The 27,538-nt window shown below is 42.2% G+C and overlaps 1 long non-coding RNA gene across 1 annotated transcript; it reads right to left on the bottom strand.

Annotated features, from left to right (window-relative positions):
* Window positions 1-14,954: 14,954 nt before the first annotated feature.
* Window positions 14,955-23,344, bottom strand: LOC126438117 (uncharacterized). Its single transcript, XR_007581003.1, has 2 exons — window positions 23,225-23,344; window positions 14,955-15,116 (listed from the first exon to the last, which is right to left on the bottom strand). It is a non-coding gene; the product is annotated as an uncharacterized LOC126438117 (long non-coding RNA).
* Between the last annotated feature and the right edge of the window lie 4,194 nt (window positions 23,345-27,538).

The following is a 27,538-nucleotide window of genomic DNA, read 5'->3' as shown; positions in this document are numbered from 1 at the left end:
ACTTTCTTGTTCAATAATTAATTTTTTTGTTAAATTATACTAGTGCATGCTATACGTGAATGCTGTTGATTTTTATGTAGACGATATTGTTTGTTCAGTAATTTGTGTCCAAGTGCACCGATCGGGCCCACTTACTAGTCATATCACCTCGCGTATTCCTACATTCCTCTGGAATCCAATTTGTCCGCTTCTGTTAGTTTTCCCATTCTTCAGTACAGGATTCGTGTTAGTATTTTGCAACCATGACTTACTAAACTGACAGTTATGGAATTTTCACACCTGTCACCAACTTTTTCTTTCTAATTGCAATTATTACATTTTTCTTGAAGTCTGAAGGTATTCCGCCTATCTCATACATCTGACTCACCTGATGCAAGACTCTCCTAAGGCTGTCTGTAGCTCTGACGAAATGTCGTCTACTACAAGGGCCTTGTTTCCGCTTAGGTTTTTCAGTGCACTGTCAAATTCTTGTCACAATATCATATCTCTCATCTCATCTTCATCTACGTCCTCTTCAGCTTCTATAATATTGCCTTCGATTTCATCGCACTTGTGTAGACCCTGTACATACTTCTACCTTTCAGATTTTCTTTTATTTGCTTGATACTGGTTTTCAATCTGAGCTCTTGATATTCATACAGCTGCTTCTCTTATCAGCAAAAATCTCTTTAATTTTACTGTAGGCGGTATCTATTTTTCCTCCTATTGAACTACGCATATAAATCCTCACTTTTGCACTCTAGCCACTCCAGCTTAGCCATTTTACGCTTCTTGTCAATGCCATATTTAGACGTTTCTATCTCCTTTCACCTGCTTCACTTGCTGCTTTTTTACATTTTCTCCTTGCATAAATTAAATTCAATATCTCCTGAGTTATCCGTGGATTTTTACTACCCCTTGTCTTTTTACCTATTTGCTCCTGTGCCACATTCAGTATTTCATCTCTCAAAGCTACGCACTCGTCCTCTGCTGTATTCCCTTCCACTTTTGTCAACAGCTGCCTAATATTCTCTCTAAAACTCAAGAGCACCTCTGGTTCATTCATATTAATCAGGTCCCATTTCCTCAATTTTCTACCTTTTTTCTATTTCTTCAGCTTTAGTCTGCAGTTCATAACCAAAAAATTATGGTCAGAGTCCACATATACCGCAGAAAATGTGTTATAATTTAACATATGGTCCCGAATTCTGTCTTACCATTATATAAGCAGTCCAAAACAAACTGGTGTCTCTACGTCTCTTCCACCTATAGAACCTTCTTCCATGATTTCTAAACCGAGTATTAGCAATGATTAAATTATGCTGTGTGCAAAATTGTACCAGCGGCTTCTTGTTTCATTCCTTTTCGGCAGTCTATATTCACATAACATTTTTCTTTCTCTTTCCTTCCCTGCTATCTGTACAGCTCCATCGAAAATTAAATTTTCGTCTCACGTAACTGTCTGAATAATTTCTTTTGTCTCGTGAGATATTTCTCCAGTCTCTAGATCACTTGTAGAGCTAGTTGGTATATAAAATTTTATTAGTGGTACTGTACGATTGTCGTAGCTAGCAATATTTGCGTATGAACATTGTCACGTAGACGACGGTGTAATTAGATAAATGACAAACACTAACTTCACTTAACGAAGGTTTATTCAACACTAGCACATACAAGAGCGCGGAGCAAACTGCCTCCGGCCGGAACACTTACGGTATATATACAGCTGCAGAACATTCCAGTACAATGATGCTTGACATTTGTGGACGCTTCTAGAATGTACTCGAACCAAATATAGAAATTAAATTGTGCAGTCCAGGTGAGTTTTGAACTTACGACCCTCTATACCACAGTTTAGTATCATAACCACTACACCATGGTACTACTCAGCTTCTTCTGCGACATTGCTCCCTCCTTGAGAGGACAGCGTCTCGGTGTTACGTCGTCCTAGTCCGGGAACGAGTCGTCGGTCCTGCATACTCCGACTCCCGATGAATGATGCTCGCCCTGGCGGTGATCCTCTTAGAAACTCTTTTGCCGCAACGCTCTTCGTCACCTTTCCGCTTGTTGCCTGTCGCTGGAGCTTCGAATTTACCCTGGGTTGCAGGATACTTGCAGGACTTCATTCGAAGGACGTGGACCGTATCTCTGATCTTTCGTCGTCTTGTGTCGGGGTCGAAATCTTCAACTTCATAAGTAACAACAGATAACTGTCTTACAACCATATAAGGTCCAAAGTAGCGCCTGAGGAGCTTCTCAAAGAGACCGATCTTCTGAACAGGATTGTAGACCCAGACGAGGTCACCAGGCTGGTAAACAACAGGGCGGTGACTCGCGTCATACCTTCGGCGATCGTTTTCTTGAGGTTGCAATGTGCGGAGTCGAGCTAACTGCCGAGCTTCCGCAGCTCTGGTTAACATTGACGAACATTGATAACATGTCTGCCAAGGTCTTATTAAGGCGTTCAGTAAGACCGTTAGTTTGCGGATGGTAGGCAGTCGTCATGTGATGAGTAATGTTGCACCGATGGTTTATCTCTGTCACAAGATTCGATTGCAAAACTTTTCCCCGATCCGTAATTAACGACCTTGGGGCACCGTGTTATAATACAATGTATTCCACGATGAATTTGGCTACCTAGAATGCTTCGGCTGTATTCATGGCTTTTGTAATGGTATAGCGTGTCAGATAATCAGTGCAAACAATAATCCATCTGTTGGAAATCGTCCGAGGACATCAATCCCAACTCGCTGGAAAGGCCTTTCGGCTGGTGGAATTGGCATGAGTCGGCCAGGTGGTTTCTGAGGAACTGCCTTTCTCCTCTGGCACTCTCGACAGTGCGACACATAGTGACGGACACTCCTAAATAAACCTGGCCAGAAAAATCTCTTGCTGATTCTATCGTATGTCTTAATAAATCCTAAATGTCCGGCCTCAGGTGTGTCATACAATTTCTTTAGAACATCTAAGCGCATGTGTTTAAGAATCACTAGTACTCACCGCTTCCCAAACGCATCAAAGTTTTTCTTGCAAAGTAATCCATTAACTACCTTAAATTTTCCTTTCAAATCCTCTGACCGATTTAAGGCAAGCATAATTTATCTTGGCGTCCTTCTTCTGCTCAGGAGAGAGATCCTGGAGTGCAGCGAGACAGTAGCTATTTTCATCGAAGTCTTGATGGTCTTGCACAGGGTTTCTTGAGAGACAGTCGGCATGTTGGTATTTTCTTCCACTTTTGTACACTATGGTAATGTCATACTCTCGAAGACGTAGTGCCCATCTGGCGAGTCATCTTGTTGGATCCTTAAGACCTGTGAGCCAACACAGTGAATGATTGTCTGTAACAACTGTGAATGGCCTTTCATAGAGATGCTGTTTAAATCTGCACATGGCCCAGATCGCAGCAAGACGTTCTCTTTCTGTAGTTGAGTAGTTTCTCTCGGCTTTTGTAAGTGTCCTAGAAGCATAGGCATCGATTCCATACCCACTGGGATCTGTGTATAGTTCTGTAGGTGCTCTCTCATCATACAGACCAAGTATAGGGCCAGTCGTCAGAGCTTTTCGCAGCACATAGAAAGAATCTTGTTGAGCAACACCCCAGATAAATTTAGCATCAGCTTTTAACAACTCTTGGACTGGCTGGCTTTGATACAAAAGTCTTTGATAAAGCGACGGCAGTAAGAGCATAATCCGAGGAAGCCTCTCACATCTCTGATACTTTTAGGAATGGGAAATTCCTTTATAGACCTCACCTTTTCTGGGTCTGGCCGCACACCTTCGTTTGACACAAGGTGTCCAAGTATTTTGATTTCTTCGGCTCCAAAGAGACACTTTCTTGGATTAAGTTTCAGTCCGCCTTGTTGGGGACACTTAAGAATGGCCCTCAGTCTTTTTATACGTTCATCAAATGTCTCTGACAACACTATATCATCTAAATAACAAAGACACATCGTCCACTTCAGATGACGTAGAAGATAATCCATCATCTGTTCAAAAGTTTCTGGTGCATTACACAAACCAAACGGCATTACCTTAAACTCATACTGGCCCACAGGCGTGTGAATGCAGTTTTCTCACGATCAACATCATCTACTTCGATTTGCCACTGTCTCGAGTACATGTCCATGGTTGAGAAAAACTTAGCCCCTTTCAGACATTCGTGGAAGAGGTTGAACGTCCTTTTTAGTTATCTTATTAAACTTACTGTAATCAGCACAAAAGCGCCAACTGCCATCCTTCTTCCTGACGAGGACCACTGGTGACAACCATAGGCTCTGAGAAGGCGGAATGATGTCATTCTTCATAATTTTCTCTACCTCGTCGCGAATTATTCGACGTTCCGTTGCTGACACACAGTATGCTCTCTGGCCTATTGGTTGATGGTCTCCAATGCAGCCGGCCAGGGTGACCGAGCGGTTCTAGGCGCTACAGTCTGGAACCGTGCGACAGCTACGGTAGCAGGTTCGAATCCTGCCTCGGGCATGGATGTGTGTGATGTCCTTAGGTTAGTTAGGTTTAATTAGTTCTAAGTTCTAGGGGATTGATGACCTTGGAAGTTAAGTCCCATAGTGCTCAGAGCCATTTGAGCCATCTCCAATGCAAATCCGGTGCTTCACTGTCGATTTGTCTAATTTGCTCTTCACCTGTGGATTGAAGCATTCAGAGAACTCTTGAAGAATCGCAAGTAGCTTCTTCTGTTGTTCCTTAGTGAGGTCTGGTGATAGTCGAGCTAGAAGATCTGGTCTCGTAGTGGTAGCGCTAATTTCGCCCACAGACTCGGCATGGGAGGTTTCTGTGACGCTCAGTTATTCTTCAAGTAACGGCTCAGCGTTTGCTACGCACATGCGTCTTGGAACGATCTACGGTTCTCGGCGACAGTTAACTATCCACAATTCACCGTATCCGTTCTTAAACGAGACGACAGAGGCTGGAATGTCCAAGTTATTCTTCAGTGGTATGCTTCTCTTACATTCCACTACAAAACCCATAGGTTGATGCATGGCATGACACGTGACATCTACCTTTCTAGCGCAGACTGCAGGAATGATCACTTCATCCAGCACACATAGTCTCCAGACATTCGGATGCACATCTTCCTGCCCGCAGTATCTCATCCCGTCTAGCATAATCTTCGAGTGACCATAATCTATAATTGCCTCAGAAGCTTTCAAAAAGTCCCATCCGAGAATGACGTCATGACTACACTCTCTCTCGTAAGACGATGAATTCTAAGGCCACTTATACCCACACGAATGGTACATCTTCTTGTATATTTCACATATTTCCCATTAGCGCATTCAGCAGAGATGTTTTGCTGTCGACGAATACGGTATTCAGCAACTGGCGACGGTACCCCTCCGAAATGACTGAATATGATGCTCCAGAGTCCACAAGATCTTGGGCTGGTCGGCCATTCATGAGGATATCGACGAAGTTTCCTATCATTTTTGTAGTGATCGACGGCGGAGGATTTTTCTCTTTGGCGGCCTCACCTCCAAGAATGGACGCACCCTTTAGTTTTCCAGGTTACGGCGGCTGGGTGATCGGCTGGAGCTTCTAAACGGCGATGGAGACCTTGCTCGGCGTGTTGGGGAGCATCCTCTCCAGAGGCTATCTTGCGGCGATGGTGACCTACGTCGTCCTGCACCCACATCTTCTTGTTCATCTTCGTCGTCCCGGAGTTCAAAAAATGTTCAAATGTGTGTGAAATCTTATGGGACTTAACTGTAAGGTCATCAGTCCCTACCTAAGCTTACACGCTACTTAACCTAAATTATCCTAAGGACAAACACACACACCCATGGCCGAGGGAGAACTCGAACCTCCGCTGGGACCAGCCGCACAGCCCATGACTGCAGCGCCCCAGACCGCACGGCTAATCCCGCGGGGCGTCCCGGAGTTGGGGTTGGCTGAGATCGGTCTGCTGTCTTCTGGCGCGGGCGTCATCAAGTATTCGCCACCTTTCTCGAAAATAGCGCACCACATGTCCCTTTCGTCCGCAGTGGAAACACACTGGTTGGTTATCCAAGGTCCTCCAGACGTCAGTCTTCCTTGGCGGCGAAACAGGTTAGTCATGCGGCATTGTAGGAACGTAACTTCGCTGGTTCTCGACTTTTTCACCGTTTTAAAGGGAAATGAAGGATGAGAGATTGGGTTCAATGTCTGTTCCACTTCCTCCCTTATGACCTCTTGAAGCGTCTCGGTTTTTTGTTCGCCGTGCAATCCAAGTGCCTTCTGCACTTCCTCTCTCACTATCTGACGAAGAACACTTGTGAAATCAGTTGTTTCCTCCAGCACAGACATCGATACGACGTTTGGAAACCATTCCAACTTCTTGCGTGTAATTCTTTTTTGATGCATTTTCTCTACATACTGACAATATTTTATGAAGTTGTCTGCTGTCGAAACTTCCTTCAGAAGTAGGGCTTGATACATGTTCTCAGCAACACTATTCATGAGATGTGCAGCCTTATTTTCCTCCTCCATTGTAGGATCCACTATTTTACACAGCTCCAAGATGTCTTGAATGTAGGATGCTGTAGTTTCTCCTGAAAGCTGTGCCCTGCACTTTAATTTATCTTCAGCCTTGCTCTTCTATCGTTATGTGTCACCTAAATACTTGCGCAGTTCCGCCTGGAATACTTCCAAGCTTGTGAATTTCTCTTGATTGTTCTCATACCATTGCTTAGCAGTGCCATCCAAGTAGAAAAACACGTTAGCCAAACACACGGTGTCATCCCATCTGTTAAATTTGGCTATACAGTCATATACCTTCAGCCACCTGTTTGTATCTTGGCCATCGTCACCAGAGAACCCGGAAGGATGTCTCATGTGGTGGCACACCGTTTCTATCATCGTAACGCCCTCTTCCTCTTCTGTCTCCGGTAGATTGCGATCCGTTGTATATGGCTCGATCTCGGGTTTCTCGCCACGTAAACGGCGGCTCTGTCGGGGCCTGATTGGAGCCACTGTGTCGCCGATAATGTGCGCTATCACAAGTTCCAATACCCAGCATCTCCACCAGAATAATGTCACGTAGAAGAAGGGGTAATTAGATGAATGACAAACACTAACTTCACTTAACGAAGGTTTATTCAGCACTTGCACATACAAGATCGCGGAGCTAACTGCCTCCGGCCGGCACACATACAACATATATACAGCTACAAAACATTCCAGTACAATGATGCTTGACATTTGTGGATGCTTCTAAAATGTTCTCGAACCGAATATAGAAATTAAAATTGTGCAATCCAGTTGAGTTTTGAACTTACGACCCTTCACACAACACTTTAGTATCATAAACACTACTCCATGGTGCTACTCAGCTTTTTCTGTGACAATATAAATAAACTGACGGCATTCCGTGTAAACAAGTGTAGCAAACAATAAATTTGTTCTTGCATAGGTTCAGCCTTGAGCAAAGACAACTTTCTCTCTCTCTCCCTCTCTCTCTCGCTCTCTCTCTCTCTCTCGCTCTCTCTCTCTCTCTCGCTCTCTCCCTCTTTTTTTTTTTTTCCTCAGACATATTTCGCTTAACTTTGAACTTATTACAGCATCATAAGTAGATTTTTTTGTGTTTTTTTCTGTTGAGGGCTACAAAATTGCTCTTTACTATATGTACACACAGAAATTTCAGTTTCTAAGAAACGTATTCAAAAATTTATACTGAAGTGCAGATCTCAAGGACGAAAGTAACTTTCGCATGATGTGGCACTAACGAGTGACATAGCTCGACGAAACCTGAACAATACGTAGAAACTACAGCTACGGCATAGTACAGAAAGTAACTGAAAAAAATACACAATGAGACGAATAGAAATGAATCTTTTATTCAAAGACAATTATTACAGTTAAATCACTGCGATTTATGATGGCTCCCTGGACGTTACAGAAGACGAGACATGGTTGTTAATAGATTACCACAGACGGCAGTGTATCCTATGGAACGTGCTCCCATGCTGGTAACAAGGTTAGTACCGAGTTCTTGTGGTAGCTTCTTCCATTCCCCCCATCAAAGAGGTTAACAGCTGATGAATGATCGTTGAGTAATGTGGAAGTGGTGCAATACGTTTCCACAACGGACCCTACACGGATGGACCAGTCCATTCACCGCATACCATCCGGTACAAGTGCGCCTAGACCTGCACAGTTCGATGCAATCACGCATTCTGATCCATAAGAATGAGGTCAGGGCCGAATGCACCCCGGCAAAGGCACAAGTATGAAAAGAGTACAGTGCCACAATAATGTTGAACTGTGAGTGTACCATGTTCAAAAATTTCGAGGTCAGTGCGCCTATGCAACATTATGACCGTCCACATTGTAACACTTGGACCACCAATACGAACGTGTTCGATGATACTGGACGACAATCAGGTGGCGATAGGGCGGCACGTAATGTGTTAACTGGTAATGATACATAATTCAAAAGTTAACTTTGTCCTCAAGTTTTACACGGCAGTGTACTTTGTTACAACGTGCTGCAGATTCCATGATTTTCTGTACTTTGCATTACAGCTGTTTTCCTTTCACTGTTTTTCTTCTGGAGTCTTAGGCAACTTAATGTAGTAACTTTTTACATCGACTGGAAAGTATATAATAAAAACTTTTGCATGTTAGCTAATTTGTGAATACGTTTCTTAGAAACTAAAAATTCTATGTATACTGATAGTAGAGAGCAGTTTACCTGTTATTTAACAGAAAGAGAATAAAAGACCCCCTGATGATTCTCTAATTTCTGTGAAATGTGTCTGCGTGAAGAAAAGGAAAAACTATGCTTGCTGAAACCGAAACGTATCCAAAAATAAATTCCTTTGTGAACAATCATGTTTACAGATGTGAGCTTTAACCTTAACGTGAGCAAATATCCATTAGAATTCGGTTATACTTCCGGCGATAAATAACTGTAAAATGTAAAAACAGTAAAATACCTGGAGGTAATAAGTACTAGCAGTCTTCATTGGTCATTTAAAACTAATTCTAAGAAAAGCAGAGGCCAGGTAGATTTTTCCTGGGAAAATATCACGAAAATGTCATTCATGCATGTAGGAAATAGCTTACAAAACAACGTTTCGACAGATTCTTGAATAGTGTTCAAGGGAGACTGATAAGGGTTCTTTGTTTTTAGGGCATGATGCGAAGTTTGAGAAAGAAGTCTGTCAGTGAGGGTCGAAGGAAGTGGTCTGACGCCGCAGTGAAGCAAGCGGTTTCGAGTGTTTTGAAAAACGAAAAGAGCGGAACGGCTGCTGTCTGTTGTTTTAATGATCCTACACCGACATTGCAAAGAAGACTTAAATGAGTTGCAGGGTATCACCCAGGCATCTATGACACCTGAGGTAGGATTTTTCAAACCATGATTGGTTGTGGGGAATTGTTTGAAGAAAACTGCATCGATTGTAAAAGATTTGAGTGCTGGACATAGGAACTTCGCGCAGACGTTCAGGACTCAGCTTTTTCAATTATATTTATGAAAATTAGACAAATACCGTTTAGCTAACTTGTATTATATGAAAGAACCAAAAACATAAATGAAACCAAAGTGCTACTATCCAAAGGAAAATTTAATTTCGTGTTGTATGCTTTTACTTTAATTTTTTGTATTGGATTTTATTATATTGTACTTTTGATATACAAACAGGTTACATCGGTTTTCAAATCACATAAACACAGCTATTTTAAAACCTAAATTTTGTTGTATAGCCAATTTTCCCCCACTACTTTGGTGACATCTCTAATGGTAAGTGTTAATAATTTTTTGTTGCTGTATATCGTTTTGATCAAAAATCTTATTTCCACCATTTACACAAAAACAAATTTTCAATTAAATTTGACGCAGTTATGCCAATTTAACCGGAGTGGTCCATATTAGGCATCGCTCTCCTACCTTAATTGGGTGGTACATAATCAATAACTTCAGTAGTGTATTTACTTACATGTTTGTCGGAAATTTATTTATCCCGCAAACGGAATATGCACGGTATGTAGACGTTACCATGACAACTTTTCACGTTCAGATGTTACACCATTCTAGAGAATCGTAACAGCTGTAAGACAAATTTATTTCAGTTGCTACAAAAATACAAAAATTTACTATTTTTGGAAGTCTCTCCCAGTCTAAACAAAACGGAGGGCTTTGCGTGTAGTACACAGTATTCTGTAAATGCGTGTGTTTATGTTATGCATCAGCGTGTGTTCCACTTCCTTATGTGTTTTGAATGCAATGTTAATGTTGTTCATTCTGGAAGTATGTGATATTTGCTAGGAGAGTTTGCCTTTGAATGGTGTGCAAGCAGTGGGATTCTGTTTTATTTTCTGTATAGCAGTTGGTATATTATTGTTTTATGTTTACGGGATGGGATGGTTAATAATTGGGTCATCATAGCTCCTTGCCGCAGCCTCCCTTGCACTGGCAGAAAATTATTCTCATTACACTTTTTATCATCCCTTTCACAGCTGAGTGCTGCTGTACAACGGTGCCCACATGTGTGTGCCGTTGGGACATTCCACACAGCAGCGCACGCCGTGCTGGACACCATATGCCTCTGAGTACTGCGCAGACACTTCTGTGTTTGTTATAACCAATAAAATCTCAAATTAAATTAAGTTCTGGATATTCTGTATTGTTGGAGTTCCTATAACTGGATAACATCTCAAAGAAGCACATTTCAGAATCATTTTTTGTGTGATGTATTTCGAAATAAGGCACAACGCACTGTTTACAACACTAACGCGATTCCCTTCATCTTTTGTTGGTGCTGCATATGATGCATCTCCGTACAGGTGCGTGTTCGTCTTACTGACTATTCAACGCTGCTTGGAAACTGCCTTTCCGCAATGGATTTTCCTCGCCTGATTGACGACCTCACGATGCTTTCTTTTCTTGCTTCTACGTCTCTAACACACTCAAATGAAGCTGACACCGAAAACTCCATATGTCAGACACTCAGATCGGTACCAAACAATGTGTGTCGATAGACTATGAACCAAAACTACAGCACTTACTATGTGCTGTGGTCTAGCAGAACGGCCGTAAACGTTAATTAAAAGTGAATAAAGAACTGCGCAGCACACTGAGCCATGGCGCCATCGAGATATTAGACTTATCTGGCGCCATTGACTCAGGTCTAGTATCGACTATCTCTCTTGTGACCCCATTGCAAATATCTATGAGGAAGAGATGGTATCTGTGGGTCGTGCACTTAGAAGGTCTTTGCTTGCCGATATATATACGGGGTTCACTGGCCCAAGGGGCCTACCCTCCATCTCTGCACCCTTCATCTCCTTTCCTAAGGTGGCTTCCATCAACCTCCTGGATGATGCCCTCTCTCCCTCCATTTATCCCTCCTACCAACTCTGATCCTCACCCCCCCTCCTTTCCTCCGTCCTTTTCCTGGGCTCCCTCTCCCCCCCCCCCATCCATCCTCTTTTTTCCCCATCTACCCTCTCTCTGTCCCCCTTCTCTCCCCCTTTTGCATTTCCCTCCTCTGCCTTTTCCCATCCCCTCTCGTGTTGCCCTGCCCCCCCACCTTATGAGTCCTATCCCTCCTTTGGTTCCCCCCCCCCCCTTTCGTTTTTCCTCTCCTACCTCCTTGTTTTCCCCCTCATCTGTCCAGCCCCCCCCCCCATTTGCCCTTGGCTATGGTGCGTTATCTTTGTGCCGACATTTTAGTGCAGTGTTTACAGTGAGTGTTCAGTGTTGTGTGTCTTTTCCGAAGTGTTGTGAACGGACGTCATACTGTCGCTGGGTGTGATTTTTATATCTCTTGCGAACAGAAACCAGACTGTCGCCATATTTTTTAATTGTCTATCTACTATGGTACCTGTGTGCTTCCTGTGTATTTTATTAGCATTGCCAACCCTTTGCTTTCTGTTTTAACTTTCCACAATTTTCCGTCGTTTTACAATTTAAGTCAGCGTTTTATCACCTGCTTTTATTGTTTCTTATCTTCTTCTCACGTTTTAAAAAGTCTGTAGGCTGCAGAGCAGCGTACTAAGCTGCTGCCAGCCCGCCCCCTTCGGGGGCTTGCGCAGAGCAAAGATACCGGAGTACTTCACCGAGGTCAGCGCCGACTACAAGCAGCAGGCTGACATCCCGTGGGTTGATTGGCAACATTCGTGTCGGACGACTGCTCAAGGCCTGGCTGCCCCCTTCTACCTGGCTTCCATCGGTACCACTCAGTAATGGCTGCAACGCACCGTGGATCCATGGAACTGCTTGCTGATAAAGGGGAGTAAAATTCTTCAATCCTCGTCGTGATTTGCGTCTTTTTCTACCTGACCTCTTATTATATTCTGGTTTGTACCCGACCTCAGAGTTTTACTCTGTCAGCTCTTTGGTCGTAAATGTAGGCGTTAGTTTTGTAGTTTGAAAATTTATCCCGTTATTATATTACCTCTCCTTTCTGGTTTGTACGCGATCATTAATGTTCTAATGGAGCAGCTCCTGGTCGTCAATACAGCTGGAACAATTGTACTATGCTGTTCATGGCTGTGTTTGAAAGACCGGGTCATTGTTGATGTATTATAGCTGGATCTTGTGGTTCCGTCGAGTGAGTTCTCTTGTAATAAGTGTTTACAAGTAATATTTTAAGAGCGTTGTTAATAACTGAAACTCAGTTTAGCTTTGAAAATATTAACAGCCGACTGTCACCAGGGCTTTGGTCAAAATAAAATTGTCAGAAGGGACGCGTTGGGATCCAGTCACACTTAGGTTACCGATTGAAATTAAGAGGTTGGTTGTTTTGAAGTAAGCCTTATCATTGTCATATTGTTTCCTAATATGTTTAACCTTGAAGCACAGGTGCGCACGTTAACCCTGAACCTTTCGACATAAAGCATTCAAATTAAAAGTTACGTCATCTGTTTGCAGTAATTGAATCACTCTTGTCGTCAATGGCGCGTCTATAGTTTCCATGTGTTGCAGAAGGGCATTTAATAAGACACACTGTGTCCAGCGCGGTAGTAAACACCGCTACTTCACCCGATAACGGGCGTGCTGCAGGTCCGGCCGTCTTGTAATCATGGTCATATTGTTTGCTGTTTTGCAATACAGCACTTCAGATTTCTTTTGCAAAGATTAAAAACTAATTCAACTTAAGGTTTAAGGTCAAAAGAAATTTACAAATTTGTTCGTTTCGTTAAAGAAAATTTTATGGTTATGTATTGTTAAGTAAACAGGTTGTGTGAAAAGAAAGTTATATTGGTAGGTCCTCCCTTCCACGTTTTCCTTAATTCCAGTACGTATCACACAGTAAAAGCATAACTGTGAGTAGCTACTATGCGTAGCACCCGTGGGGAAGTTTGTAGAGTGTTAGATTGTCGTACCAAGAGTTCACTGATGACTTTTTTTTTTTGCTTTATTATGCGTGGAAGTGTTATACGAGTCTAATAATACTTCCGCATATATGATGCTGTTGTTTCTTTATTCTACTGCTCTAATTGTTTATGTTTGTCCTGGGTAATTGCAAATGTAATTATGTATAGGTTTGCTACTTTCAACTACAGAAGAGAAAGAAGGCTGCCAACAGAACATTGCTACAAACTCCGAAAAGACCTTTTACATGTCAGGAAAATGTTCTCCCATATAAGTTTCAAGTGTAAGAAAAAAAAATCTCATCTGTTGAGTACGACCTATTGTACGACCAAATGTACCAATTCTACCAATTCTCACTAGCGATATCTACAACGACATAATCATTCACAAATACACTTTTCCTGTATCCGTAAGTCTGGTGTTACTTTTAATTACCATTTACACATGTTCTACTCGACCACAGCACATAGCACGAACTAAATCGCTCTTTCGGCGATACTCTGTCGACATGCAACACTTGGTACCCATCTGAATGCTGGACGTATGGGGGTTTAGATGTGAGATGATATTCGGCCACTGAATTATTCTTCCCGGTATCGGGCTTGCAAATGACATTGGTATTTGGGACGCACGTGTCCAAGGACTGGAAAAAAAATATTTTTGTACCATTTCAGTGGTTTGTGTTTACATTCCGCTGAGCTAAGTATCATGTCGTTTTTGTCCACTGAACCTGTAGACTCGTAGTAATTCAACTCATGCTCTGATTTAAATTTTTTGTTATTAGTTTTGCTGTCCATTTTCACAGCTGATTTCACTGAAAACGCCTGATTGTGTGTCTTTATATTACACGAACCGTTGTTGAACACTTTTCACTTGATATGTGGTCCTCATCAGGTTGGGCTAACATGTGACAGAGTATGTACATTAAGAGTGGTAATGTGCCTTATTCCATTGGCTAAAGTTTATAGCAGTAATTTTTCTCTCAGAGTAAACTAGAAAATTAGTGCATTAAAAATGCCTGTTGTCACTTTAGTTATTCTGTACGTCTTCTGTTCATATGCTGTTGGTAGCTTAATATTGCTAGACTATAATGGAATTTTTTGAGGGAAAGAGTTGATTTTTAGTACATTGTTACTTGTGATACATTTAAACAGAGAAAACTGAAACTAGTCATTTTTTTTAAATGTTCGTTAATTCCTTTAATTAATTTTCTGACCCGTTCAGCATCATCTTCAAATGGTATGCGTGGAAATCACAAGATTATTTCCGTTGCCTGATGCTGGGTACGCTATGGAAATCAACACGTAGGTTCCAAGTGTACCATTGGAAGATGAGGCTAGAAAGGTTAGAAAACTAATTGATGGAATAAACGAACAATTCAAAAAACGTGGATGGTTGTAGTTTTCTGTATTTATATTCAGTACACAGTCACAGGCTCTACAACACCCAAAATGCATAAGCTTCATTTGTAATTAGTGTTTACAAAGAACACTTGTCGTGTAGTCAACAGAATTTTCTGTACCTGTGCCAAGTACTTCATATGAATTCGCAGACTATTGGTGTAGATTGAAGGCTCAAGGGGCAGAATTGGGGGAACAGAATGAAGGATTAACTACCAGCAACATTTTATGGAAGTTTTTAGAAATGATATTGTGCAAAATTGAGTATTCCAAGCTTTATTCGTAGCCATTTTGAGTAAACTTGTTGCATATACATTGAAATTTCAACATTTATGGGGCAGCAGAAAACTTCTCCGGGTCAAGTCTTCAGCAGCAGGTGACCTGGCCACGGGATACAGGTCACACGAATGTAATACCGCCACCTGGAACATGGAAGTGTTAGACTCAGACTGTTTGTCAGTTTTTACTAGTGTTTCTAGTAGCTGTTTCCCATAATTCACCATACCATTTGACAATTGTTAAGCTATATATGTCTGCTCTTATACATCAGAAATATAAATGAAAGACCGTCGTCACACAATGCGAATGTGAAACATATAATAATCAAATTTAGTTAAGAACTGTACATTAAGCGAAACTCTTAGATGCAAATCTTGTTCGTGCTACAATTCTAATTTTAGTTCTCTTTCTAGGAGCTGTGTCAATATGTCAGTTTAACGTAAATTGTCTGGTTAGTTGTAAGACAGGTCCTGGCGACATTAATCATGTAAGGATAAATAAGATAAATGTTAGGGTGGAATGACTATTGACGTAAAATCGGAAATATTTAGCCTGCACGAAACGATTTACATATTAATTTTTTCCACTTGCTGTTGTCGGGTCGAGAGACAGAGATGTTGGTTGAAAATCTGGCCTTCTAATCTCTATTATGTAGCTATGTGTGAACTGCAGAATAATTAACGTTGCTTCTCTGACTAAGAAACATGCGAACTCATGAACACTTTAGTTGTAGTATCGAGTATAGGGTAAAGACAATTGCACAGACGGGACCAAATGAAGTCTTAATGCTGAATAATAAAGCGCTTGTAATCCCGGCCTTAAGTGGTGTTATACATTAAGTGAATTCCAATTGCGAATGAGGACAACTATCAGCTGTAGAATGGAATGTCGACAGCGAAAATTTGTGGCCGGCCGGATCTAGAACCCGGATTTTCAGCTTATCGCAAGCGGTCGCCCCACCATTTGGCTATCCGTATACCACCTCTGCCAGACCCAAACTTCCATACGTCGTAAATATGCATGCATGTCGAAAGAAACTTTGCATCGTAATCGGAATAACACAGGCATTGCGATATCGTATCAAGTCGTGTTGGGCACTCCGCTGGAGGGTGGGCAGTACTTGAGGGTGCAGATCCAGGCGCCGCCCCTGGAGCACGTGCACCAGTTGCAGCCGTCGTACTTCCGGGAGCCCGGCGTGCAGGCTGCAACAGCACACACAGCACTGCTATCACACTTCGCCGCCACTTGGCACCTCACACACACAGCAGTTCATGAAGCCTAATATATGGCTCACATACTAAATGTGCCGTAATGTTGATAGACGCGATGACATGTTACAGAAATTACAATTCTATGGTATAAATGGAATAGCATATGAGTGGTTTAAGTCATACCTACAGAACAGGAAGCAGACAGTTTCCTTATATGGGTCAAGTGATTTAAATAAGTTTCCCACTTCATCTAACTGGGGTGACATTACATTAGGTGTTCCACAGGGTTCAATCATGGATCCCCTTCTGTTCTTGATATATGTGAACGACCTCCCTTCCTATCTGAAACAGGATGCCGAACTGACACTGTTTAAAGATGATACAAACATCATTATTAATCCAGTAAAAGAAACTCCAATTGAAAATGATACAAATAAGGTCTTTGGAAAAGTCATTAATTGATTTTCTGTAAATGGGCTTGCTCTAAAGTTTGCAAAAACACAGAACATTCAATTTTCTGCTGCAAAAAGTACAGTTCCTTCAATAAATATAACAATTCAACAGAAATCAGTAGACAGGGTAGAGCATACTAAGTTTTGGGTGTACAAATAGATGAGAATCTTAACTGGAAGATTTATATTTTGGATCTTCTAAAGCGACAAGGTTCAGTAACTTTTGCAATCAGAATAATTGCCAATTTTGAGGATATAGAAATTAGTAAGCTAACATACTTTGCATGCTTTCACTCTCTGATGTTATACGGAATATTGTTTTGGGGTAACTCAACATTTCGACAAAAAGTATTCATTGCTCAAAAGAAAGTGGTTAGAATAACGCGTGAGGTTCAGAGTCGCACATCTTGTAGGCATCTTTTTAAAAGATTGGGAATTCTTACAACAGCCTCACAGTACGTTTACTTACAAATGAAATATGTTCTCAACAATATGGACCAGTTTAAAAACAAGTGACATTCATGATTACAATACCAGAAAAAAGAAAGACTTACACTACCTTTACTCAACCTATCTTTGGCACAGAAAGAGGTATAATATGCTGGTATAAAAGTTTTCGACAAATTACCAGATGAAATAAAATGTCTGACAGACAGCATTAATAGCTTCAAAAATAAATTGAAATCATATCTCCTTGACAGCTCCGTCAATACCACAGATGAATCCTTGAACAGGAATAAATAAATCTATAAGTATAGCATATGCATTTTGTGCCATATAAGGGAATGAGGTAAATAATAGAAATATCAATCTTTAACTCTGTATTGTTATATATATTAAAAAATCTTTTTTCATATGTCCATTTCTTGTGCACTTGACGCGTTCCACATCATAACGCCTACCATACCGTTCGATTGATCAATGGAACATGCAACCAACTAACTAACCAACCCCGGAATTCGCTACACGAACTGTCCTTTCGTTTCAGTCCACTAACATGACATCGTTACAGATACCTCGCAATAACTATGTAAACATATTGGGATTATCAGCGATCGCAATGGACTGTGATAAAACATTACATAAAACAGACTTGACTGCATAAAAATACTTTTATCCACTTTCGAATAAAAGTGTTTTTATGCGGTCAGGATGATCTACTCGAGGTCGAGCGGTAGCATTAATGCGTGCCCGGAGTAGAAAGGGGGCCACATATAGTATAGACTTTCGCCCCCTATGACGGACATAAAACAGAGGGTAAAAAGTGGGATTGCAATTCAAGGTGAAAGGGTATCAATGATAACATTTGCTGAAGACATTGGTATCGTGGATCTGTTGAATACAACGAACAGTCTATTGAATACAGAGGATGGATTGGGAGTAATCGAAAAAAGACGAAAGTATTATAACTTAGAAGAAATGATTACAGCGAGAAACTTAACATCAAAATTGCTGATCACGGGGAATTCTGCTACCTATGCAGCAAATTAGCCCCTGATGGACGCAGCAAGGAGGACATAAAAAGTAGAGTATCACTGGCAAAGACGGCGTTCCTGGCCAAGACAAGCTTAATAGTATCAAACATAGGTCTTAATTTGAGCAACAAATTTCTGAAAATTTAGCTTCGAGCAGAGCATTGTATGATAGTGAAACATCTACTGAGGGAGAAACGGAACTGAAGAGAATCGAATAATTTGAGATGTGGTGCCACAGAACAATGTTGAAAATGTGGTGGACTGATAGGGAATGAGGAAATTCTCCGCAGAACCAGTGACGAAAAAACTAGGGAAAAAAGTTGGGAAAAGGAGGGACAGGACGATATGACAGTTCTTAAGACATCAGAGAAGAACTTCGATGGTACTAGACGTATCTACGGATGGTAAACTGTAGAGGAAGCCAGAGACATATATCCAGCAAATAATTGAGAATGTAGGTTGCAAGTGCTACTTGAGATGAAAAGGTTAAGAGAGAAATACCTGTCAGGCCGCATCAAATAAGTCAGAAGGCTGATACGGTTTCGTATGATATTTTATCGCAATAACTACATTGTCACATCAGATCTTTTATTGTCGACTGTCCATTTTCCGTTTGATACATCAGATATTAAACTGACAATGGCATACGTTTCTTAAATTGCTAGCAGACTGTCAACAAAATAATACAGGGTTCTCATTTTTCTTTAGTTTAGAATAGTAATGCCAAAGTGACCTTGAGTCTTCTGTCGCAGCACAAACTTCAACTAACCGAGGCAACGTAATTCGTTCACTTTCTGGATTTAACAATAAACAAATGTAGACACGAGGAAAATACATCATCCTCTATCGAAGGTTTGTGTGAGTAGAACGTGCACCGACGAAGACAAGGTGAGAAATACGACTGATCTGTGGGGAATGTACTTTCGTCGAATGTATGATGACATTCAAGAACTAAAGTAACACACTTTTTTTCTGAAATCAAGTTGGTTTTATTAACCCATATTATTCCCCAATTTTATGACTACAGAAGGCTGTTTTCAACATAATCTCCGTTCAGTGCTATGAGCTTACGCCACCTCACTGGAAAGGCCTGTATGGGCGCATGGTTCTGCTCTACTGGTCGATGTCTGAAGCATCGTCCTGCTGTCATCAATAGCCAGAGGAGTACATCCTTCGTTGGCCTAAACAGGTAGATTCGGGCTATACGATAGAAGAGTATAGATAGCCCAATGATGTTTTGTGAGCTTCTCTCGGCTGCGCAAACTTGTGTGAGGACTTGCGTTGTCACGGAGAAGGAGAAATTCGTCTGCATTTTTGTGGCGACGAACACGCTGAAGTCGTTTCTTCAGTTTCCTGAGGGTAGCACAGTACACTGCGGAGTTGATCGTTGCACAATGAGAGAGCACATAACACAGAATTACCACTTCAGTCCCAGAAGACCGTCGGCCCTACTTCACCAGCTGGGTGAGCGGCTTTGAACTCTTACTTCAGAGAAGTCGTGTAGTGCCACTCCATGGATTATCATTTTGTTTCCGGTTCGAAGTGATGAGACCATGTTTCGTCGCCTGTGACGATGTGCGACAAAAAATTGTCACGACGAGCCTTGTAACGAGCAAGAAATTTCGCCCAGAAGGTCGTCTTTATCGACTTGTGTTACGCCGTAAGGAACTCATAGGGCACGCACGTTCATGTAACCCAACATGAGGACGGTTGTGTCAGCACTATCAAGAGACACTTCCAGTCGAGCAGCAAGGTGTTTTATTGTGATTCGTCGATCATCTCGAATGCGAGTGTCCGCAGGTTCTAATAATGCTGGCACGCGGTAGATCGGAGAGTTTTGGACGAGGCTTTGTGCGATGATGACGAACGCCTTACCCAACGACTCACCCTACTCGTTCACTGCCAGGTCTCCGTAGACATACTGAAAGAGCCTGTGAACAGCTACTATACTCTGGTTTTCCACCAAAAGAAAATCAGTGACAGTTCTCTGCTTGGAACGCATTTCCGGTACAGACGCCATTTTGAAGGCTACGTATGGCGCTGCCACCTATCGGAACTTCATAACAGCTGAAGCGGAAATATTAGACTATGTCCCACATTCTGAATTTTTTCGACCGAAAATGTCCGAGAAAGAAATGTGTTGCATTGATTACTGATAGTCCCTCGTAAGTTAGCAAATCATTACTTCAGTTACTATTCTGTTAACCTGCACTCTAAATAGATCAGTAGCCTTTCCGCCGCCTTTTCGTTGCTACACGTTGTACTCAGACAAACTCTCAACTGAAGGCGGTTGACCGATTCACCAGTGTGAATTTTCCTTGTATTTCTATTTGTTTACTCTCATCTCCAGCAAGCATATGAGTTACGATACCCAAGGTGCCAGCACTGTGTCCTAGCGCAGGATATTCAGTCAGCTGTGTGTTAGTTTGTGACCTACAGAAATCGTTCCTTGGAGAATAAGCAGCTAGAAAGATTGCGTGAACGAATGGCCAAACCTGCACGCATGGGAGGTACACCCTTATGGGGGTGTAGATAAAAGATCTTTGACACTGTAAGTTTCAGTTATTGAAAATAGAGGACACACCATTTAAGTGCATATGTTAAGTGTTTTCGCTCGGTTTTCAGGACGGCAAAGAGCTGACGTACGGTCATGTGGCATCTGCATTATTCTTCGTACCACACAAAGCCAAGTCTTCCAGCAAGGGAGCAAGGACAGCTGCAGATATAATTCGCCTGTGAGAGGCTTTGTGGAAGGATGGCTGGTCCCATGCTACCGTCGACAATAGCCCCGCCTACACATTGAGGTTGAACCGGTGGTGACAGTTCACCGCCACCATACCTTGGGCATTCCCCCTAGCCCAAATGTGAGTGTTGAGAGGACTGACAACGTAAACACAGCCCCATCTGCTAATAGGGCGGATGACAGAAATCACAGACCGGTGATGGCCTGTGCGACGAACCAGCGACAAAACCGTTCAAATGGTTCAAATGGCTCTGAGCACTATGGGACTTAACATCTGAAGTCTTCAGTCCCCTAGACTGAGAACTACTTAAACCTAACTAACCTAAGGACATCACACACACACATGCCCGAGGCAGGATTCGAACCTGCGACCTTAGCAGCAGCGCGGTTCCAGACTGAAGCGCCTAGAACCGCTCGGCCAAAACGGCCGGCGCCGACAAAACTGTCCCAGCAGATGCAAGTGTAAATCCAATAACGCCTGTACGCGTCGTAAGTGATGCAGACAGTGGCAGGTGCTCCACACCGTCGTCTGGCTAATTCCACGCCACCTGTCTGGAGCTGACGCCGCGGTCATTTTCAAAAATCTTTTACCTTCACCTTCAAGTGGGAGTACCTTAAAATGCATCTCTGCCCATATTCTGTCCTTATCGCCTGTTTTTTCCCCTTATCCTATCTTTCATTCAGTTTGTCCGTATTTAGCAAACTCTCCCTTACACAAGGTGTTACAAAAAGGTACGGCTTTCAGGAAACATTCCTCACACACAAAGAAAGAAAATATGTTATGTGGACAAGTGTCCGGAAACGCTTACTTTCCATGTTAGAGTTCATTTTATTACTTCTGTTCAAATCACATTAACCATGGAATGGAAACACACAGCAACAGAACGTACCAGCGTAACTTCAAACACTTTGTTACAGGAAATGTTCAAAATGTCCTCCGTTAGCGAGGATACATGCATCCACCCTCCGTCGCATGGAATCCCCGATGCAGCCCTGGAGACTGGCGTATTGTATCACAGCCGTCCACAATACGAGCACGAAGAGTCTCTACATTTGGTACCGGGGTTGCGTAGACCAGAGCTTCTAAATGCCCCCATAAATGAAAGTCAAAATGGTTGTCAGGAGAGCGTGGAGGCCATGGAATTGGTCCGCCTCTACCAATCCATCGGTCACCGAATCTGTTGTTGAGAAGCGTACGAACACTTCGACTGAAATGTGCAGGAGCTCCATCGTGCATGAACCACATGTTGTGTCGTACTTGTAAAGGCACATGTTCTAGCAGCACAGGTAGAGTATCCCGTATGAAATAATGATAACGTGCTCCATTGAGCGTAGGTGGAAGAACATGGGGCTCAATCGAGACATCACCAACAACGCCTGCCCAAACGTTCACAGAAAATCTGTGTTGATGACGTGATTGCACAATTACGTGCAGATTCTCGTCAGCCCACACATGTTGATTGTGAAAATATACAATTTGATCACGTTGGAATGAAGCCTCATCCGTAAAGAGAACATTTGCACCGAAATGAGGAGTGACACATTGTTGGATGAACCATTGGAGAAGTGTACCCGTGGAGGCCAATCAGCTGCTGACGGTGCCTGCACACGCTGTACACGGTACGGAAACAACTGGTTCTCCAGTACCACAATCCATACAGTGACATGGTCAACGTTACCTTGTACAGCAGCAACTTCTCTGACGCTGACATTAGGGTTATCGTCAACTGCACGAAGAATTGCCTCGTCCATTGCAGGTGTCCTCGTCGTTCTAGGTCTTCCCCAGTCGCGAGTCATAGGCTGGAATATTCCGTGCTCCCTAAGACGCCGATCAATTGCTTCGAATGTCCTCCTGTCGGGACACCTTCGTTCTGGAAATCTGTATCGATACGAACGTACCGCGCCACGGCTATTGGCCCGTGCTAATCCATACATCAAATGGGCATCTGCCAACCCCGCATTTGTAAACATTGCACTGACTGCAAAACCACGTTCGTGATGAACACTAACCTGTTGATGCTACGTACTGATGTGCTTGATGTAGACAAATGAGTCGCATGTCAACACAAGCACCCAAGTCAACATTACCTTCCTTCAATTGGGCTAACTGGCGGTTAATCGAGAAAGTACAGTACATACTGACGAAACTAAAATGAGGTCTAACATGGAAATTAAGCGTTTCCGGACACGTGTCCACATAACATCTTTTCTTTATTTGTGTGTGAGGAATGTTTCCTGAAAGTTTGGCCGTACCTTTTTGTAACACCCTGTATATGGTATTAAAATACGTTTTGTTACAACCCACTTCCGGGGCTACATACCGAATGCTAAAGGCCAATTGAATAAGTGCTCTGTTGAAACACCACCCACCTAGAGCCTGTTCGCAGACCAGGGCAGCAATGAGCATCACCAGGAAGACGGCCAGTAGTTTCGCCATGTCACGCTGTGCGAATGATACTTCAGCCGTCTTCTGTCACCATCTTATATATGTGGGCCTGACCCAGCACGCCACACACTGAAATACGCAAGGGAGTGGGTGCTTGCCCGCTGGCGTAGAGAAAACAGACCTGCCGCAATTTGTCACGCGCGGCACACTTTCCTCGTGTTATCACGACATCCTTGCTCGTGTGCCACTGCTAAACACACCCCTACACCTGCCGTAGCTGCCTACAAACAGGAATAGTGTGAATGCTAAGACGGAAACGGCGGACTCCCTAAGCTCCATATTTCGATGGTGTTCTAATCAGGGGCCACTCGAAAGTAGAGCCTGTTGAAAAGTTTGTAGCCGGCCGCTGTGGCCGAGCGGTTCTAGGCGCTTCAGTCCAGAACCGCGCTCCAGCCACGGTCGCAGGTTCGAATCCTCCCTCGGGCATGATGTCCTGAGGTTAGTTAGGTTTAAGTAGTTCTAAGTCTATGGTACTGATGACCTCAGATGGTAAGTCCCATAGTGCTTAGAGCCAATTGAACCATTATTAAAAAATTTGTGATAAGTTCCTATGGGACCAAACTGCTGAGGTCATCTGTCCCTAGGCTTACACACTACTTAAACTAACTTACGCTAAGGACAACATACGCACCCATGGCCGAGGCAGGACTCGAAACTCCGACGGGGGAAGCTGCGCGAACTTTTGCTGGCGCCTCAGACCACGCGGCAGAGCCTGTTCACGGGTTTGCGCTACTACACTTCCGTTTTATAAATTAAAACAGTGTTCAGGAGTCATGACGTAGGCTAAATTTATTGGCTCCGTTCTGACATTTACAGAACAAAACACGAGCTTACTGCGTATTGCAGCGCGGGCTTAGCCGACCGGTCTGAGGCGCTGCAGTCATGGACTTTGGGGCTGGTCCCGGCGGAGGCTCGAGTCCTCCCTCGGGCCTGGGTGTGTGTGTTTCTCCTCAGGATAATTTAGGTTAAGTAGTGTGTAAGCTTAGGGACTGTTGACCTTAGCAGTTGTTCCATAAGATTTCACACACATTTGAACATTTTTTACTGCGTATTGGCGCGTGACTACTTTCATTATTTCATAACCGACTAAAAACGGTTTGTTTATTAGAGGTTGTAATAGAGCAAACTAAACGCAATTTTATCTACATGAGGCGTGCGGCCCTGAGTCCGACCTTTCTGTTTATTGGTCTTCCTCTTGATTTATATTCTTTTATTATTTTAGTAATCCTTACATCGGGAACACAGTTTGCGTGCTCTTGCCATCTTAAATGATATTTTATTGTTGTGTCTTTTATCTTTTCCATATTCAGTTCTGCTCCAATGTCGTCGTTTCTCTGTTTATCCATTAAATTATATCAGCTACGTATCTAAGTAAGTTCGTTTCAAATGCTTTTACTCTCGTTTTGATCTCCTTTCTTTAGCTTCCAGTTTTCGCATCCATTAAGCAGTGTTGGTAAAGCCATAACCTCACAGTACTTCATCACGGTATCTCTGTGGGCTTTCTTCATCAGCGTTCAGCGCATAGTTTCATCGAAATAATTGAGTAGGTCTAACTCATTTCGTATTTCATTATTTGCCAGTATGTAATTCCACGCCCTAAGTATTTAAATGTATTAACTTGATCAATGATCTTGTAAGTAAGCTGTTTAGGTTTTTATGTTGGTAACGTCACGTAGCGCTCTGTATGAAAATCACTGACTGTGCTGTGTGCAGTCTGTGGCTGGTTTGCATTGTTGGAATTTGCTATTGTAGTGTTGGGCAGTTGGCTGTTAACAGCGCGTAGCGTTGCGCAGTTGGAGGCGAGCCGCCAGCAGTGGTGGATGTGGGGAGAGAGATGGAAAAATTTTGAGAGCGGACGATCTGGACGTGTGTCCATCAGAAAGAGTAAATTTGTAATACTGGATATCATGAACTGATGTATATATGATAATTTTTGAACATTATTAAGGTAAATACATTGTTTGTTCTCTATCAAAATCTTTCATTTGCTAACTATACCTATCAGTAGTTAGTGCCTTCAGTAGTTAGAATCTTTTATTTAGTTGGCAGTATTGGCGCTCGCTGTATTGCAGTAGTTCGATTAACGAAGATTTTTGTGAGGTAAGTGATTCATGAAAGGTATAGGTTATTGTTCGTCAGGGCCATTCTTTTGTAGGGATATTTAAAAGTCAGATTGCGTTGCGCTAAAAATATTGTGTGTCAGTTTAGTGTTGATCAGAATAAGTAAAGACCGAAATGTCCGAGTACGTTCAGTTCTGCTCAGCTATTTGAAAATCAAATAACGTAAGGGGTTTACCAGCACAGTAATTCACTAATTTTTCTAAGCGGACGTTTCAATCTGCTTATCAATTTCGATCTTAAGTCGCTTGAGATAGTGTTCTAAACATGCCAGGAAGCAATGTGTTTATGTCCACATTTTTAGTTTTAGGATTTTTTATTTTCTGTACCCACGTTATTGTTATATTGTCAATACACACTTGGTAATTCAAATGCCCCTACATATGAGTTTCATGCAAGCTGCCTTCAGCTACCATACACAACATTTTCCTATTCTCTCGTTCGCTACTTGAAAATTGTTACTCCTGTGGAAAAAACGAACAGCAAATTTTTGTGGGAAATTTAATGCAGGTAAATTTTGTACTGAGCTATGTTTTCGCTAGATACCACGGGTCTCGAATAAATCAAGAAAAACGTACGAATGTAACGATCAAACGTGTTTTTCTTGAATAACACGAAAATGGTGACCTCCAGTGAAAACGTACGTCCTCTTTATTTTTTTCTGTAGGACTAATAGTTTGCGCTTAGTGGTCGATAGAACAAAATTACAGCCGCGCGGGGTAGACGCGCGGTCAAGGCGCCTTGTCACGGTTCGAGTGGCTTCTCCTGTCAGAGGTTCGAATCCTCCCTCGGTCGTGGGTGGGTGTGTTGTCCTTGGCGTAAGTTAGTTTAAGTTACATTATGTAGTGTGTAAGCTCAGGGACCGATGATCTCAGCGGTTTGGTCCCACAGGATCTTACCACAAATTTCCAATAAGATTTCATTCGTGGTTTCTGAAGGCGTTGCAGGCTGCAAATACCCATAGGTGGGGGCAGCTGAACCAACTTCCATATTCGAGAGTAGTTGAAAGGGAACATCCTTGTCTAAATCTTCGCTTCATTTCCGCCGTATTATATTCACTGCCCACTATTTTTATTTGCATTTTGTTATTCATGTATAAATCTCACATAGATCTTGTAAGATGAGATGGGATCCTTCTCTTTTTTAAGATTTTCCACATTTTTTATTTCGATTTACTTTATGAAATCCCTTTTCGTATTTAATGGAGGCAAGAAAAGTTGGTGAACTGAATTCACGCCGTTTTTCTGTTAATTGTTTCAGAGTCAAGATACAGTGCAAGCGTGATCCTCCTCTGCGAAAACTCGTTTTAAAACAACTTTTTATTCTCGTGCCAGTTGTTTCTGTTGCCGCTTCAATTAATGATTCCTTTATATTATTCCATTCCAGGTTAATGTTACCCACTTTTAAAACGAAATTTATGGGCTCTTCAAGCCCTTTCTGATACAGTAACTCGATGTTCTCTTCTTGTAGCAAATATGCTTCAAATGTTGTTTCAGCATTATTTTGTTTCTGTTTAGAAGGTACCTTTCATCCTCTACGAAACCAGGTTGGCACCTGATAACATAGTCTCAGCGTCGTTGCAATCGTAGTTTTTTTACTGTTCTAGCATTCAGTTTATGACTCGCATTGAGAAGTCTAATTAACTCTATAGTACTAACAGCCATATCTATTTCCTTTCTTATAAACTGGACATACCTAGGGTTTATCACATTCTTCAGGAATATGACGACTTTGGAGCACATATTCATAAAATTGAGTATTCATATTTTTGCAATATTTGGTGATTATTTTATCAAATCTATATTCGGTTCCGTACTTTTATTGTTCTTACTAGAAGTTATTGCACCCCGTAATTTCTCCAGCTTTATTTAGTCTACATTACTATCTGCTTCAGTCAGAAACATGTGAGTTCATCGCGTATCTGTCCAGAGTGTATCGTAGTATCGTAACAAAATTATTTTATTAGTTTAAATGCTATGTCTTGTCTTCCCCTTACATCAGTTCCAATGTCGGTAATAAATTTTTCCTAACAACGGTTTTTAACTTGCTTGACGTTCCTTTTCACTACAACTCATTTTCTTTTGTAATTTCGTCTCACAATTTTTATCATCTGGGGAATT

Source organism: Schistocerca serialis, unplaced genomic scaffold (genome assembly GCF_023864345.2).
Source record: "Schistocerca serialis cubense isolate TAMUIC-IGC-003099 unplaced genomic scaffold, iqSchSeri2.2 HiC_scaffold_1260, whole genome shotgun sequence".
In the NCBI taxonomy this organism is placed as follows: Eukaryota; Metazoa; Arthropoda; class Insecta; order Orthoptera; family Acrididae; genus Schistocerca; species Schistocerca serialis.
This window is presented reverse-complemented; position numbering and strand designations above follow the sequence as displayed.